The sequence below is a fragment of the Bos indicus genome, chromosome 21 (assembly GCF_029378745.1).
Source record: "Bos indicus isolate NIAB-ARS_2022 breed Sahiwal x Tharparkar chromosome 21, NIAB-ARS_B.indTharparkar_mat_pri_1.0, whole genome shotgun sequence".
Classification (NCBI taxonomy): domain Eukaryota; kingdom Metazoa; phylum Chordata; class Mammalia; order Artiodactyla; family Bovidae; genus Bos; species Bos indicus.
In genome coordinates, this window is record NC_091780.1 from 22,764,773 (window position 1) to 22,780,593 (window position 15,821).

A 15,821-nucleotide genomic window follows, 5' to 3' on the forward strand; every position below is an offset into this window, starting at 1 on the left:
TCTTGTGTGGAGATGGGGAAGGGACATGCACTCTACAAAGAAGGAGGCTGGTGGGTGACAGCTTAAGGAGTTTGATAAGGGAGGGGAGGGTGAAGAGGGAGGGGAGGAGCAAAACTGAGGGGATTAACAGAAAAGAAACTGTTTGTCCCATTTGGTCAATGTTTCATGTTTCAGAGGCACTATTTCCCAGGAGTTTGTAGAGAGAAAGGAATGTTTTATAGAGGGGCAGAAAGAAGACAGTATTTCTTATGAGTGGCAGAAAGCAAAAGTGTTTCAAGACTGGAGATGAGGGACTTTCTCCCTCACCTAGTGGCTAAGACTTCCACTGTGGTCTAGTGGCTAAGACTTCCACTGCAGGGGTGCAGGTTTGGTCCCCAGTCAGGTTGGTTAGGGAACTAAGATCCCACATGCCATGTGGCCTAAAAAAGAAGAAAGAGAATTTCCTAAACTGAATAAAAATGAAAACACAACATATCAACTTGAAAAAAAAGATTGGAGGTGGGTTGTGTAAAATAGATGGAGTACACTTACACTAAGAAATTGTTGGTTGGTTGTCTGAAATTAAATGTAACTGGGTGTCCTATATTTCTCTTTGCTAAATCTGGCAACCCTAAGTAGAGACAGCATTTTGGGGGAGCTAAGATGAAATTGTTTCTTGGGTCACAGGAATGCAGGAGCATGGGTCTGGGGAAATGGGGAGCAGCTGAAAGCAGCATTTCACAGGGGTCGAGGCAGAAGATGGAAGGGTGAAGGGACAGACGTGAGGTACATGCTGCTGCAGGACCTCCAAGGGTGCAGTGGGGAAGGTAAGGAGAACTGGGAGGAGCTGCCTCTCCCATTGAAAGGACTTTCAAAGAGGTAGGAGGGAGCGCCAGTTTCTAGGGTGATGAGAGGAGATGTTTTTATTTCAGTGGGTGCTGAGATTAGTCTGTGGGGACAGTAGTTCAGAGGTCTTTGGAGTGGAGTGAACCTCAAACCAGACTCTGGAATCTGTTCATGACTCTCAGCCCCTCATGCCTGGTCTCATGAGATCTCAGCAGCTGGAGTGGTGAGCTCCTAGTGGCCAGATGGGGCCACTCCATGTGCCTGACAGCCCAGAGGCTGGACTGCAGGCCATACTGTAGGGATGGCCCTCATGGGCCCCTAGGGAGCACATTTGGGACGAGATCAGGCTGGTGGCCAAGTCTGTGAGTGTCTGGCTTCTCCACCCACAGCGGTGGGGAGTACCACAGCCAGACGGCTGCATCCTCCTGGCAAGGCCTTCTCCGAGGTGGGATGAATGGGCTAGGGCAGCGCAGGGCAGGAGAGGCTGTCTGCAGAGGTTCTGCTGTGGCCACAAAGAGCTTGTGTGGCTTTTATTTTATTTTAATACTTTAAAAAATTGTGGAATGTATCATCATACATGTGAAAAATGCATATAATGGCCATATGTATTCTGAAGATGTTGCTTTTTAGTAGCTGAATTTGATTGGTTTCTCATATTCTCATTCTACCAAATCACTTTAGTTTTTGATAATGAAAGGAAAACATGGCCATAGTAAAATATGTGGGGGAAATTCTAAAAGGAAAAAGTGAAAACTCATCTATAAGTCTGCCATCCAGATATCTTGCTGTATCTACCAATCTTTTTGCATATGTGTTTTATTATTTTTTTAATTTAATTTACATTATTTTGATTAGTTTTATATTCTGCTTCTTTTACTTCTCATTATTTTATGAGCATTTTCTAATGGTTCCTTAAAGTTATCTGGAAAAGTTCACTTTTTGTGGTTATGTAAGATGCCACAATATACATATTTTAACCATTTCTTCAATAGTGTTTATGATTTTCTTCCTTATTCCAAGGTTAGTTAAGCATATATCTATATTTTTATAATTTTTATTGTTTGAATTCCTTTATTTGACTTATACATCAGTCTGGAATTGATTCAGGTATATAGCATAATATCAGTTTCTAGCTCAACAATAAGTAATTTCCCCTCATATCTACCTTAAATAGTCAACCTTTTCTATTAGTTTGTGATTCTTTCTTTATAAACTACCCTTATACCCACTAAAGTCTATTTTAGTTCCCATATATACATCTATCATAATCCATTAATCTATTTGTTGATTCTTACAACAGAATGATCTCATTTAATTATTGTAGCTTTAATTTCTGACAGAGCAACCCTCTTATACTTCTTTTAAACATTTTTGAAGTTATTCTCTCTTATTTATTCCTCTAGGAAAACTTAGAATCGTTGTTTGAATTTTTCCAAACTCCCAGATATCATTGTTTTTTTTTTACCTTGTATCTTTATATTCACCATTAAAAAAAACCCACGCATTTTCAAAACAGTGATGAATTATTTTTAACAAGATCAAAAATATATTAAATCCTTTTATGGAAGACTAGTCAGATTTGAATTTTAAATGGTCTTTTAGTAAAATTTGCTAGGCATATATTTTTAAAGAGCTTGATTGAGGTATAATTTTATACCAGTAACAGTCATCTATTTAAAGTGTACAGGTCAGGGCCGCCCCTGATGGTCCAGTGGTTTGGACCTCCCCTTCCAGTGCAGAGGGTACAGGTTCATTTCCTGGTCAGGGAGTTAAGATCCCACATTCCTCTCGGCCAAAAGACCAAAACACAGAACAGAAACAATAAAGTGTACAGGTCAGTGCACACAATTCAGAGTTGTGCAGTCACTCACATAATCCAGTTTTAAAACATTTCATCACCCTAAAAAGATTCTTGTTCCTTTTTGCAGTTAATCCTTGTTCCCACCCTGAGGTCCAGGCAACCACTAATTTGCTTTCTGTCTCTCTACCATTGGTATTCTGATTGAGATTGCATTAAATATAAAAATGAATTTGGAAAAATCAATATCTTAATATTTAGCTTTCTCATCTGGGAGCATAGTATTTCTTTCTGTCATTCAAGCCTTCTTTTTTAATTAAAAAAAATTTTTTTGGTGACCCTTCACAGCTTGTGGGATATTAGTTCCCCTTTTAAAAGTGCCCTAACCTGAGATCTTTTCTGAGCCTGGCTCAGAACTCTGGAGCTGAGGTATAGGAGTGTGGGGATATAGTCTGAGGGGATCCTCTGAGGGGATGGTATTGACATGAGGAGGCTCTGCTGAACGCCTCAAGACCTCACAGTACCTTACGCCCCGCACATCCTGAGGATGATCGTCTCAGTACATGGAAACTCCGCTCCCACCATCAGGGCGCTTTGGTTTTCAGAGCCTACATGAATATACGTATTTTCTGAGAACTGTTGAAGGAAGGAGGGATTGGGGAGAGACATGATCGTTGCTTAAGGAATTATCAAATAACTCAAGGGGATTAGACTTGCTCCAAACCATAAGCTCAAAGAGTTTGTGGTGAGTGTTACTACTATAGGTTTCCAGGGATGAAGTGTGGGGCGGTATGTAGTCACGAGGGAAGGCATCTGGAAAGGGGCCAGACTGGTTGGCAGCATGTATAGGATTCATCACTAGAAATATCATAGTAGAAAAATACCCAATACAATTTTTTAATATAAAATAATGCCCATAATATCCTCAGATAAAAATAAAGTAATGGGTGAAAGAGAGGAAGGAACACATTCTGGGAAGGACACATAGCCTGAAACAAAGGGAAGGTGGTAGGCTAGGCCAGGAACTCACACCTGCTTGTCCTAATCTTAATGCCTTGGTGCATTTAAAGCCTCGCCACACTTTTTCTTTTCTGTGTCTTGTGTTCTGCTTTAGTTTGTTTAGCATTAACTGTAACATCCTTCAGGCTTGGACGTGAGACAGAAAGGGGAGAGAACTAGCACTTGCTGAATATTAGCTTCCAGTAATGCTGGGTTAGATAATTTAGACCAACTCTCCTACTGAGGGCAACTAGTAAAGTAGAGCAAAATATAAAAATGTCTGCTTGAAGGCACTGGAGAGCTAACAAAGTGAAGAATCGCTTTGCAGGATCTGGGATAAGATGGGAATCCATAATGGTGAGCCCCAGCACTTGGTGTAGCTTTTGTCTTGGGGTTGTTTGTCACTCCAGGAGAGACGAATGAGACATTCAGCAGTGTTGCAGACAGCCTCAAGGAACTTGGGAGACCACAATTGGAGCCCATGGTCTCAAGAGTGGTAGCCCTGGTAAACCCTCTGGTCTTTGAGCGGGGAACCCTGAAGGTTTGTACCATAGGATTAAGGGAACCAGAAGCAAATTACCCTCACAGGGACTGAGGCTTAACTCTGAGTTACCTGGGTGACCAAGAAATATCTCGGTCCCTGAAGTTAGGTTAAGGCGATTCAAGATACTTTGCCCCCCAGTGCCTGGGTGTGCATGCAGCACCTGGGAGAAACAAACAGAAATCACCTGGAGGATGATAGCATTATCTTAAGCCTCAAACCATTTCTGAAAAATGTTTCAAATGTAATATTCGGCACCTAAATGATAGACAGGCACACAAAGAGAAGAAAAAAAAACCATGAACATGGGGACTTCCCTGGCCAGTCCAATGGTTAGGACTTGGCACTTTCACTGCCATGGCCCCAGGGGACTAATCCCTGGTCAGGAAACTAAGATCCTGCAAGTTCAGTGGCACAGCCAAAACAAAACCCAGATATAAAGCTTACTGGATCACCAGAGCCGAGGGGCAGATAGATGTTCTGATGGGAACAGCCTTAAGGTGACACAGAAGGAAGCTGGACAGGGCTGGCCAGAGGCCTTGAAGTTGCCTCCTGTGACACTTGAAGGTGTGAGGGGGCAGGAACTCAGCCTGGCTCAGCATTCTCTGGGGTGTGAGCCGCTCATAGTAGGATGCTTATTTACTGGGACGTTAAAGGCCTGCTACCTAGTTTATGTTACCAATTGCCTGTGGTGCCACTGAAATGATAGAAATCTGAAACAATCTCGATATGAATCATATACTTTTGCTTTTTTCCTGATAATGTGCCAACAAGATACAGTTATCATTTTCCTGAAGAAAATGGCTTGATTTTCCCCTGATTCTTGTTAGGGAGGGCTGGGATGGAAACTTCTACATTCCATTTGCCTGGGAGCAGCCAGACCTAGGTTCCCTCCTAGCTCAGGATCCAACACGGACAGGTCTAGAGAAAAGACTCTTCTCATAGAATCACTGAGAGCCAGGCCAGGGGAGGACCCAGCAGTCACCAGGTCCAGTGGCCTTTCATGGAACTCTATTTTTGAATGAACTGCTCTGAAGGGGCCTGGAGTCACCTGCCTGGACTCTTGATGTATATAAAAGTACTTTATTTTTTGGTTTAAGTAAGGTTAAGCAATGTGCCCAGGACCACATGACAAGGGATAGCAATACTGAATCCAGAACTCAGGGTGCCTGACTCTCAGTTGTGGAGTCCCTGTTCTGCTTCATAATGTCACTGCCTCTCACCTGCCTCCCAGCGGAGGAAAAAGAGCAGCATGAAGAGGCCAGAACCTCTGTGAAAACACAGAATGACAATAAGGAAGGTACAAGGAACTCCTCCTGTGTCACGTTTGGAGATGAGGTGGTTCCCTCACACTGTCCCCAACACACCAGGTACCACATTCTCTCTGAAAACTTCCTGGAGCATTTGCTTACCTAATAGGACTGTGAAGGGTAAAACCCACCATTCAGTTTATCAGTCTGACCTTATAAGTCTTATCTTCCTGGAAGATTTCCTTTTTTAGCCACTCTTTCCTGGCTAGATATTACTCATCTTTAGGTCTCTGTTCTCATTTCATTTCCTGATTTCCTAATTTGATTGATATTTCCCTGTTATAATTCATAATTAACCCTTTATTTTCCTTCCTATGCAATTAGCAATTACATAAAAACTATTCAAATTATTTCTTCAATATCCATCTCTCCCATCAACAGTAAGTGCCATGAGGCCAGAACTGTGTCCATCATTGCAAGGTCAAGCACAGAGGTTGGCAAACTATAGCTTGGGGGCCAGATCTGGCTTGCCGCCTGTTTTTGTATGAACCAAGAGCTGAGAATACTTTTTACACTTTTAAATAGTTGGGGAAAATATCAAAAGAAGTATATTTTGTGATGTGAAAATTATATGAACTTCAAATTTCAACGTTCATAAATAAAGCTTTATTGGAACACACACACACACAAAGAGCAAATAAACAAACGAAAAAACAACATAAAAAAGAACCAGCAAAAACAGCCACACAATGTATTCCAACTTTTGGAATGATCAGACATGAACTAAAAAACTAAAAACTGTACATCCTATATTTTAAAAGATAAAAAGTTAAGACTGAAAATTTCAGCAGAGAACTAGAAACTATAAAAAGTAGAAAAGACTTTAAAATGATGCAAACTAGAATTCCAGAACTAGAAAATACAATAACTAATGTTAAGTTAGCTATTGTGGTTATGGTAGTTCCAGTTCTGGACGAGACGGAGTGAACACCATCCACCCTGTATCCCCCACTGATTGCAACTAAAAACTTGGGCAAGTCACCTGGTGCAGCTATTTGATGACTTTGATAAACAAATAGTAGCAGACAGACTGAGGAATAAGACCAGGAATACTGGTCAGCACTACTGATCAGTACTACTGATTTGGCAATGTTGTTGTTCAGTCGCCAAGCCCTGTCCAACTTTTTGTGAAGTCCAACTTCATAGACTGCACACACCACACTTCTCTGTCCTTCACTAGCTCTTGGAGTTTGCTCAAATTCATGTCCACTGAGTCAGTGATACTATCTAATCATCTCATCCTCTGCCTCCATCTTCTCCTTTTGCCTTCACTCTTTCCCAGCATCAGGGGTTTTTTTCCAGTTAGTCAACCTCTTCAGATCAGGTGGCCAAAGTATTGGAGCTTCAGCATCAATCCTTCCAATGAATATGCAGTGTTGATCTCCTTTAGCATGGACTGGCTGGATCTCCTTGCAGTCCAAGGGACTCTCAAGAGTCTTCTCCAACACCACAGTTTGAAAGCATCAGTTCTCTGGTGCTCAGCCTTCTTTATGGTCCAGCTCTCACACCCATACATGACTGCTGGAAAAACCATAGCTTTGACTGTGTAGACATTTGTTGGCAAAGTGATTTCTCTGCTTTTTAATACTGTTTCTAGGTTTATCATAGCTTTTCTCCCAAGGAGCAAGCGTTTTTTAATTTCATGGCTGTAGTCATTGTCTACAGTAATTTTGAAGCCCAAGAAGATAAAATCTGTCAAATCTCCTACTATTCCCTGGCCTGGTCTATGCAGTCAGAAACTCAGAAGGAAGCACCAGTATAGAGAGAGATTCAGGAAAAGCCCTTCAAGACAGGCCTGAGAAATAAGAGAGGTAAGAGAATGGTGGAGAATGTTTCTCTCTGTTTGTGGTCCCAAGAGGGTGGGATCAATTTCTGTTGTTTTTTTTTTCTCTTCTGGATGTCTTCCTTGATCCAGGACAGGGACTCATGTGTGAAAGTATGTGACAGAGAAGGCTAAGTGAAGCCTAACTATCTGGACAGAGGAATGGAAAAGGTAATCCTAAGGACTCAGGAAGTAAAGGGTAGATCATGGGGAGGAAGTTTTGGGAAAGTGACTTCATAAGCTGTTTATAAATTCCTGGGCTTATTTCCAAGCTATTCATGCATGGATCTGATTCTGAACATTGTATACTGAAGAACTAAGAGGGACTTTCCTCAAGGTTCAGTGGTTAAGACTTTGTACTTCCAATGGAGGTAACATGGGTTCAATCCCTGTTCGGGGAACTAAGATCCCACTTGCCTCTGGAAGCAACCAAAAAAACCCACTAAGAGACCATCATCCAAGTCCCAGACTGGCCACTGGGTGGCACACACACAGATCTGAATAACACTGTAAAGACTTTGAAAATGGAACTGAATTGAAACTACGATCACAGAAGGTTGAATGGAACTTGGAGCCTGACTACAACCAAGTAGATTGTCTGCTGAGACAAAAGTATTAACATCCTCTACAGGATTTATTCAAGAAACCAGAATCTCATAATATTCTAAATGTCCAGGATATAATGAATATTACTTGGCATATGAGAAAATAAGGAAGATCTCAACATGCATGGGAAAAGGCAATTAAAGGATGACAATGTCAAGATGGCAGATATGTTGGAATTCTCTGACTTTAAAGCAATAACAAAAAGTAAGGGTGAGCACTCTGGAAATAAATTGAAAGATAGAAAGTCTTGGCAAAGAAATACAAGATGTAAAGAACTAAATATTAATTTTAGAACTGAAAAAATAAAATAATTGAAATAAAATGACTTGCTGGTTAGGCACAACAGAAAAATGAGGACGATAGAAAATAATGTACTTTGAAAATAGTTGAAATTATTCAACTTGAGTGAGAGAGAGAAAAAGACATGAATAGAACCTCAGGCATCTGTGGTACAATAGCAAAATGTCTAAAATTCATGTCCTTGGATACCCAGAAAGAGAGAAGAGAGTGTGGTGCAGAAAAAATATATGAAGAAATAATGGCTGAAAACTTCCCAAATTTGGCAAAAAAAAACAAAACCCCACAAACTTACAGATCAAGAAGTTCAGCAAACCCCAAATAAGAAACACCCACATAATTCCATGCCAAGGAACAGCATAGTCAAATTGCTGAGAACTAAGGACAAAAAAACAATAAAATCTTAAATGTAGAAAAAAATGATGCACTGTTTCTAGGGGAGCAGTAACTCAAATGACTGCAATTTCTCATCAGAAACAGTGGAGGTTAAAAAGGAAGTGAAATAATATTTTTTTTAAATTTTTTAAAATTTAAATTTATTTACTTTAATTGGAGGCTAATTACTTTACAATATTGTATTGGTTCTGCCACACATCAACATGAATCCGCCACGGGTGTACACGTGTTCCCCATCCTGAACCCCCCTCCCCGTACCATCCCTCCGGGTCATCCCAGTGCACCAGCCCCAAGGATCCTGTATCAAACCTGGACTGGCGATTCGTTTCTTATATGATATCATACATGTTTCCATGCCATTCCCCCAAATCATCCCACCCTCTCCCTCTCCCACAGAGTCCAGAAGTCTGTTCTATACATCTGTGTCTCTTTTGGAAAGTTTCTTCTGGAGACCCCATATTGTTGGATACTGTTTTGTTGTTGCTGTTGTTTTAGAAATAATATTTTTTAACTGCTGAAAGAAAAGACTTTTCAATCGATAATTCTATATTCAGCAAACATATCTTTAAGCATTGAAGGTGAAAGAAAGACATTCCAAGATAAAGGGAAACTAAGGGACTATGTCACTAGCAGACCTGTTTTTAAAGAATTGCTAAAGTAAAATTTTCAGACAAAAGACACATATACCGGAAGGAAACTTTTAAATATCTGGGTAAATGTAATTATTTTTCTCCTCTTGAATTCTCTAAAATATGTTTGAAGGCAAAAAAAATATAACGATGGTTTTTAATGTATGTGAATGTAATATTAATATATAAAGAGGGAGAGGATAAAGGGACCTATGTGGTGGTAAGATTGCTTCATTTCACTTGCCATGGTAAAATGTTTACTTGGAGGAGACTGTGGGAAGTTAAGTGTATGTATTGTAAGCCCTAGAGCAATAATTAAAATACTATACAAAGAAATATAGTACATATCACAACATGTAAATTTAAGTGGAATACTAAGAATTGTCAAATAATCTACAAGAAGCCTGGATGGGGAAACAGGAAGAAATAACTGAAGTAACAAATAATAAAATAATCGATATTTAAGTCCAAACATCTAAATAATTATATTAAACTTAAGTGATCTAAATACATGAAGTGAAAGACATAAATTTTGAGACTGGATCAAAAACACATTCCCAACTCTGTTTTTTACAAGAAATTGACTTCAATTCCAATGATAAAAATAACAGGGCTTCCCTGGTGCCTCAGTGGTGAAGAATCTGTCATGCCAGTGCAGGGGATGGGTTCAGTCCCTGATCCAGGAAGATCCCACGTGCTGTGGAGCAACTAAGCCTGTGCACCGCAACTATTGTGCCTCTGCTCTAGAGCCCAGAAACCACAACTACTGAGCCCATGCGCTGCAATGACTAGAGCCTGTGCTCCGCAACAAGAGAAGACACCATGATGAGAAGCCTGCACACTGCAACTAGAGAGTAGCCTAGGGCAGCAACGAAGACCCAGCATAGCCTAAATAAATAAATAAATAATTTTTAAAAAGTAGAGTAATTGAAAATATATGTAATGCCAACACTAAGCAATGGAAATTTAGACTGTTTATGGCTCAGATGGTAAAGAATCTGCCTAAAATGTGGGAGACCCAGCGTGGATCCCTGGGTTGGGAAGATCTTCTGGAAAAGGGCGTGGCTACCCACTTCAGTATTCTTGCCCGGAGAATTCCATGAACAGAGGAGCCCGGTGGGGTACAGTCCATGGGATGGCAAAGAGTCAGACACGACTGAGCAGCTAGCTAACACATTGACTTTCACATATTAATATCAGACAAAGCATGTGTGTGCCTGCTTGCCTGGAATTCTCCAGGCAAAAATACTAGAGTGGGTTGCCATGCCCTCCTCTAGGGGATCTTCCCAACCCGGGATTGAACCTGCATCTTTTGCCTCTCTTGCATTGGCAGGCAGCTGCTTCTTTACCGCTGTACCACTGGAAAGCCCCCAGACAAAGCCAACTTCAGAGCAAAGAAAATTACCAGGAAAAAATAATGAATTATGTAATGATAAAAGAGTCAATTCAAGAAAATGAAAATGAGTTTGCCCCTAACAACAGAGCTTCAAAATACATGAAGAAAAGCTGGCAGAACTAAAGGGAGAAACAGACAAATTGACAATTAATAGTTGGAGACTATATTTAAAAACTCCTCTCAATAACGAATTGAACTAGCAAACAGTAAGAATAGAAAAGAACCAGGGAACTTCCCTGGTGGTACAGTGGTTAAGAATCTACCTGCGAGTGCAGGGGACACAGGTTCAATCCCTGGTCTGGGAAGATTTCATATGCCACGGAGCAACTAAGCCCGTCTACCACAACTACTGAAGCCCATGTGCCTAGAGCCTGTACTTCACAAGAGAAGACACCACAGTGAGAAGCCCATGCACCTCAATGAAAAGTAGCCCCCACTCTCCTAAACTAGAGAAAACCCAGGAGCAACAATGAAGACCCAGCACAGCATACGTAATTTTCTTTTTTAAAGAGTAGAGTTGAATAGCCTTATCAACCAATTGGATCTAGTAGCCATACAGAATACTCTGTGTAGCAACAGCAGAATACTTACTAGTTTCAGGTACATTAAGACCTTCACTATAATAGATCATATGATGGGTCATGAACGTTAACAAACGTAAAGTGATTGAAATCATACAAAGCATGTTCTCTGACAAAAATGAAATAAAAGTAGAAATCAGTGATGGAAAGATAATAGGAAAGTCTCCAAACACTTTAAATATCACACTTTTATGGGTCAAATAGGAAGGCCTTTAAATCAATTGGGAAATATTTTGAACTGAATAAAAGTGAAAATACAACATCTCAAAATTTTGCTGCAGCTAAATCAGTGTACTGAGGAACATTTATAGCATTAAATATTTATTTTAGAAACATGAAAGGTCTGAGGTCAAAACTCTGAGCTCTTGTATTGAGTAACTAGAAAAGAAAGAACAAAATTAACCCAAAGCAATCAGAAGGGAGGAAACAGTAATGAAAAGAGCAAAAAACAATGAAATTGAAAACTAAAACTATGGAAAAATAAACCAGAATCTTATTTGAGAAGATCGATAATATTGATAAACCTCTAACAAGTCTCACAAGGGGAAAAAAAAAAAGACAAATTACCTGTATTCAGAATGAAAGAGGAGCTTGATTGTGGTGATCATTTCACAGTATATAGGTTAAGTCTTCCCCCTGAAATCTTTAGGGCTGCATGGTTTCACTGGAAATTATATCAAAGATTTAAAGATGACGAAGCCTCGATATGAGCCCTGGGTCTGGGTTTCATCAAGAAATAGATTCCAGGTCCTTGACACTGCCCAGCTCCATCCCTGTTAAGCCCTTGGCTTTGAATTCTGCTTCCCAAAACCAGCGCTCCAGGGCCATGCCCTCTCAGAAGGTGACAAGCCATAGTATTTGTCATTCAGTGGTTCATTTCTGTGAACCTCCTATGTGCCTTGGCCTATGAACATTGCAAAGGTAAATCAAACTGGTTCCTTAATCTCTGAGAATTTACAGGGAAGACAGAGAGACAAGATAGCAAATTAAAACTGCTAATGTTCTTCATGATGAAAAAGCTTCCAGAGAGCCAGCTAGTTTCACCCCAGCTCACACAAGTTTTATTTTTAAGAAGTACGTGACATTCCTCCTCAGATCTCTACCCAGTTCCAGATGCAGACACACACACACACACCACAGTGTTTAGAGACATCAACCTTTATAGTTATCGTGCACCAAGTCTAACCCTGGACCTGAGCTGGGCCCTCTTCGGAAGGGAAGAGTTCAAAGATTAGCAGATGAAACGTGTGCACGAAACAAATAACTGCCACAGAGAATGAGGGTACAATGATAGAATTAGGTACATTTGCCATGGGTACATAGGACAGGAAGCCACTTAAATTTTTAGGGATGGAGAAGGGAGCGCAAGGGCTTCCCTGGTAGCTCAGCTGGTAAAGAATCCACCTACAATGCAGGAGACCCTGGTTTGATTCCTGGGTCAGGAAGGTCCCTGGAGAAGGGATAGGCTACCCTCTCCAGTATTCTTGGGTTTCCCTGGTAGCTCAGATGGTAAAGAATCTGCCTGCACTGTGGGAGACCTGGGTTCAATCCCTGGGTTGGAAGATCCCCTGGAGGAGGGCATGGCAACCCACTCCAGTGTTCTTGCCTGGGGAATCCCCATGGACAGAGAAGCCTGGTGGGCTACAGTCCATGAGGTCACAAAGAGTCAGACACAACCAAGCGACTAAGCACAGCACAGCACAAGGGAACTCAGAAGTCTTCAGAGAAGAGAAGAAGCTTGAGGGAAGTCTTCAGGGAAAAGGAGTCCTACCGGTGAGCAATGTCCAGCAGAGAAGAAACAAAGTGATTATAAAACAGCACAGTAGTCAGTATGGTATCAGTGCTATAGGATGGAGGAACCCAAGAGATGAGCGTGGAGAGACAGACCTGGCTCTCCTGCTGAAAGGCCTCACTGATCACACTAAGGCCTGTTTACTTATTCATTTTCATTCTTCATTAGCTTTTGTGGAATATGTGTCATAGGCACATGGTATAAAATTTGTAAAGTATGAGAAGTATTTAGAGAATATTAAACCTTCACCCTTTCTCTACTGCCCCCACTACATTCCTCTTCTTGAAGTCAGTTGCTGTAACTGGTATGCTGAGCATCCTTCTAGATCTGTTTTCTGTGCATTTACAAGTATATGTGTCTGTATTTCCCACACACGGGTGGTGTATGATATTTTCTGTCCCAATACCTTGCTTTTTTATTTGGATATTTATTTTACTTATTTGGGATGTGGATGTACCAGAATTCATTGAGTTAATCCCATATGGAAGTAAGTTAGATCATTTCTTGCTGTTTTTGTAGTTGTTCAGTCACTGTCACATCTGACTCTTTTTGACCCCATGGACTGCAGCACGTCAGGCTTCCCTGTCCTTCACAATCGCCCGGAGCTTGCTGAAGCTCATGTCTATTGAATCAGTGATGCCATCCAACCATCTCATCCTCTCTTGTCGCCTTCTCTTCCCTCAATCTTTCCCAGCGTCATATCTAGTCTTTTGCTATTGTAAACTATACTGCAACAAATATCCCTGTATGTATGTCCATTTGAACATGGAAGTATTTCTACAAACTCCTAGGAATGGGATTTTGGGGTCAAAGAGTGTGAGTATTTTCAGTTTAAGTAGGTAAAGCCAGATTGCTATCTGTGGAGGCTGTGCTGATGCCTGTTTCCTCACACCCTGGTGGGCAGAGAGTATCCTTCAACTTCTTGCTGTATTAGGTTGGGGCTTTTAGGCTTTAACCTGTAAATGATGATAAGTCACTGGGAGGCTTTTAAGCAGGGGAGTGTCACAATCAGATTTATATTTCGGAAAGATCAGTTGGGCTGCAAATTTGTAGAGGCAAAGACTAGAGTCAGAGACACCAATTAAGAGGCTTAGGCAAGACAGAATTGTTGGCAGCTTAGATTAGGCTCTTGGCTGTGGAGACAGAAGGGAATGGATATTGAGATAGTGAAGCTGTAGGTTCTATAGGACTGATCAGTTTAGGGCTGAGGGGGAGTGAAGATAGCTTTAATCAGCAGTTCCATTCATGGGACTTCCCTGGCGGTCCAGGAGTTAAGACACTGCTTCCACTGCAACGGGTGCAGGTTCGATTCCTAGTCCAGAAACTAAGATCTCACATGCTGCAAGGCAAGGCCAAAAAAATTAAAAAGTTCTGTTCACATGAGCCATGTGTGCAACATCAGCATTTTCTTTGTAAATTTAAAGCTCTCATGTCCATATTAATATTTCCTAGTCCTAGAATATCAGAAGTAAAAAGATACTAACATTCTTCAGTTGGACTTAATATTTGATGGCTCCTAATATTCTCCAAACTCTGTTTTTTTTGTATTCATACTGTTCATTCAGCATCCCATGTGGAAGTGAAAGTGTTAGTCGATCACTTGAAAGTGTCCATCTCTTTGTGACTTCATGGATTGTAGCCTGCCAGGCTCCCCTGTCCATGGGGTTTCCCAGGCAAGAATACTGGAGTGGGTTGCGATTCCCTTCTCCAGGGGATCTTCCCAACCTAAGAATCAAACCCAGGTCTTCTGCATTGCAGACAGATTCTTTACTGTCTGAGCCACCAGGGACAGCATTCCATATGCAGTAAAGTAGCTTTAAATTCTAGACTTGAATATAGTTTATTTATAAAGTCTTTCATTATGTATTCCCTTTGCTCTTGTTTTTAATTGGAGGAATATAACTGCTTTACAATGTTGTGTTAATTTCTGCTATACAACATCGTGAGTCAGCTATAGTTATACATATGTCTCCTCCCTCTTGAGCCTCCCTCCCAACCTCCCCCCATCCCATCCTTCTAGGTCATCACGGAGCACCAAACTGAGCTCCCTGTGCTATATAGCAGGTTCCCTCTAGCTATGGTTTTGTGTGTGGTTCTTCTGATACTTAGAAATATTTGTATGTAATAATGTATAATTTAAATTCTATATAATATGTCTATAATTTTGTTTAATTAATGTCTTTTACTTTCTAATGAGTGGTGTTTCCACTTCCTCCCTATCTTTTTTTCTTTTCCTTTTCTCTCTCCTATTAGCCCAAAGTTGTATTTCTAAGTGGCTATCTTTATATATATAAGTATCCTATATTTCTATTACCTGGGTTTTCAGCTTTGAATCATGCCTCTGATTCCTAGCTTGTATAAGTGATACAATTAAGGCACCCACACTACTCATCTTCTTGCTCCTTCCCCTTCTATGCTAGTTGTATCATTTCTGCATCGTCAGGGCATAAGCACTGACATTCTGATCTGCCACTCTAAACTTTTTTGTTTTAGTCTTGATTAACCAGAGGGTTAACTGCATATTCACTGTTCACCATCAGTTGTTTTGCTGTGGTTTCCCAATCATTTTTTGGTTGACCAAAGTTTCTTCTCCAGTAATTTCCTCCAGGGCCCTGGGAACACTTATCCTTAAGCCCTTGTATATTCAGAAACAATTTTCTTAGCAATTTTCAGGAGGTTTCTTCAGGAGTGTGTTTTTTGTTGATATTTTTTGAGATCTGCCTCCGGTAGGCTGTTCCACTTTTCTTTCCCTGACTCCGTTGGACATCTCCCTTATGTCTTCTGCTGGATTTCCACCCCGTCTTCCACAATCCTACAGTCTTACAGCCT

At 40.8% G+C, this 15,821-nt stretch overlaps 1 protein-coding gene across 5 annotated transcripts in view; it reads left to right on the forward strand.

The window, feature by feature from the left end:
• The window catches only part of ALPK3 (alpha kinase 3), a 57,546-nt gene that overhangs the window by 27,292 nt on the left and 14,433 nt on the right, over positions 1 to 15,821 (forward strand). The gene's annotated exons all lie outside the window — the stretch shown is intronic.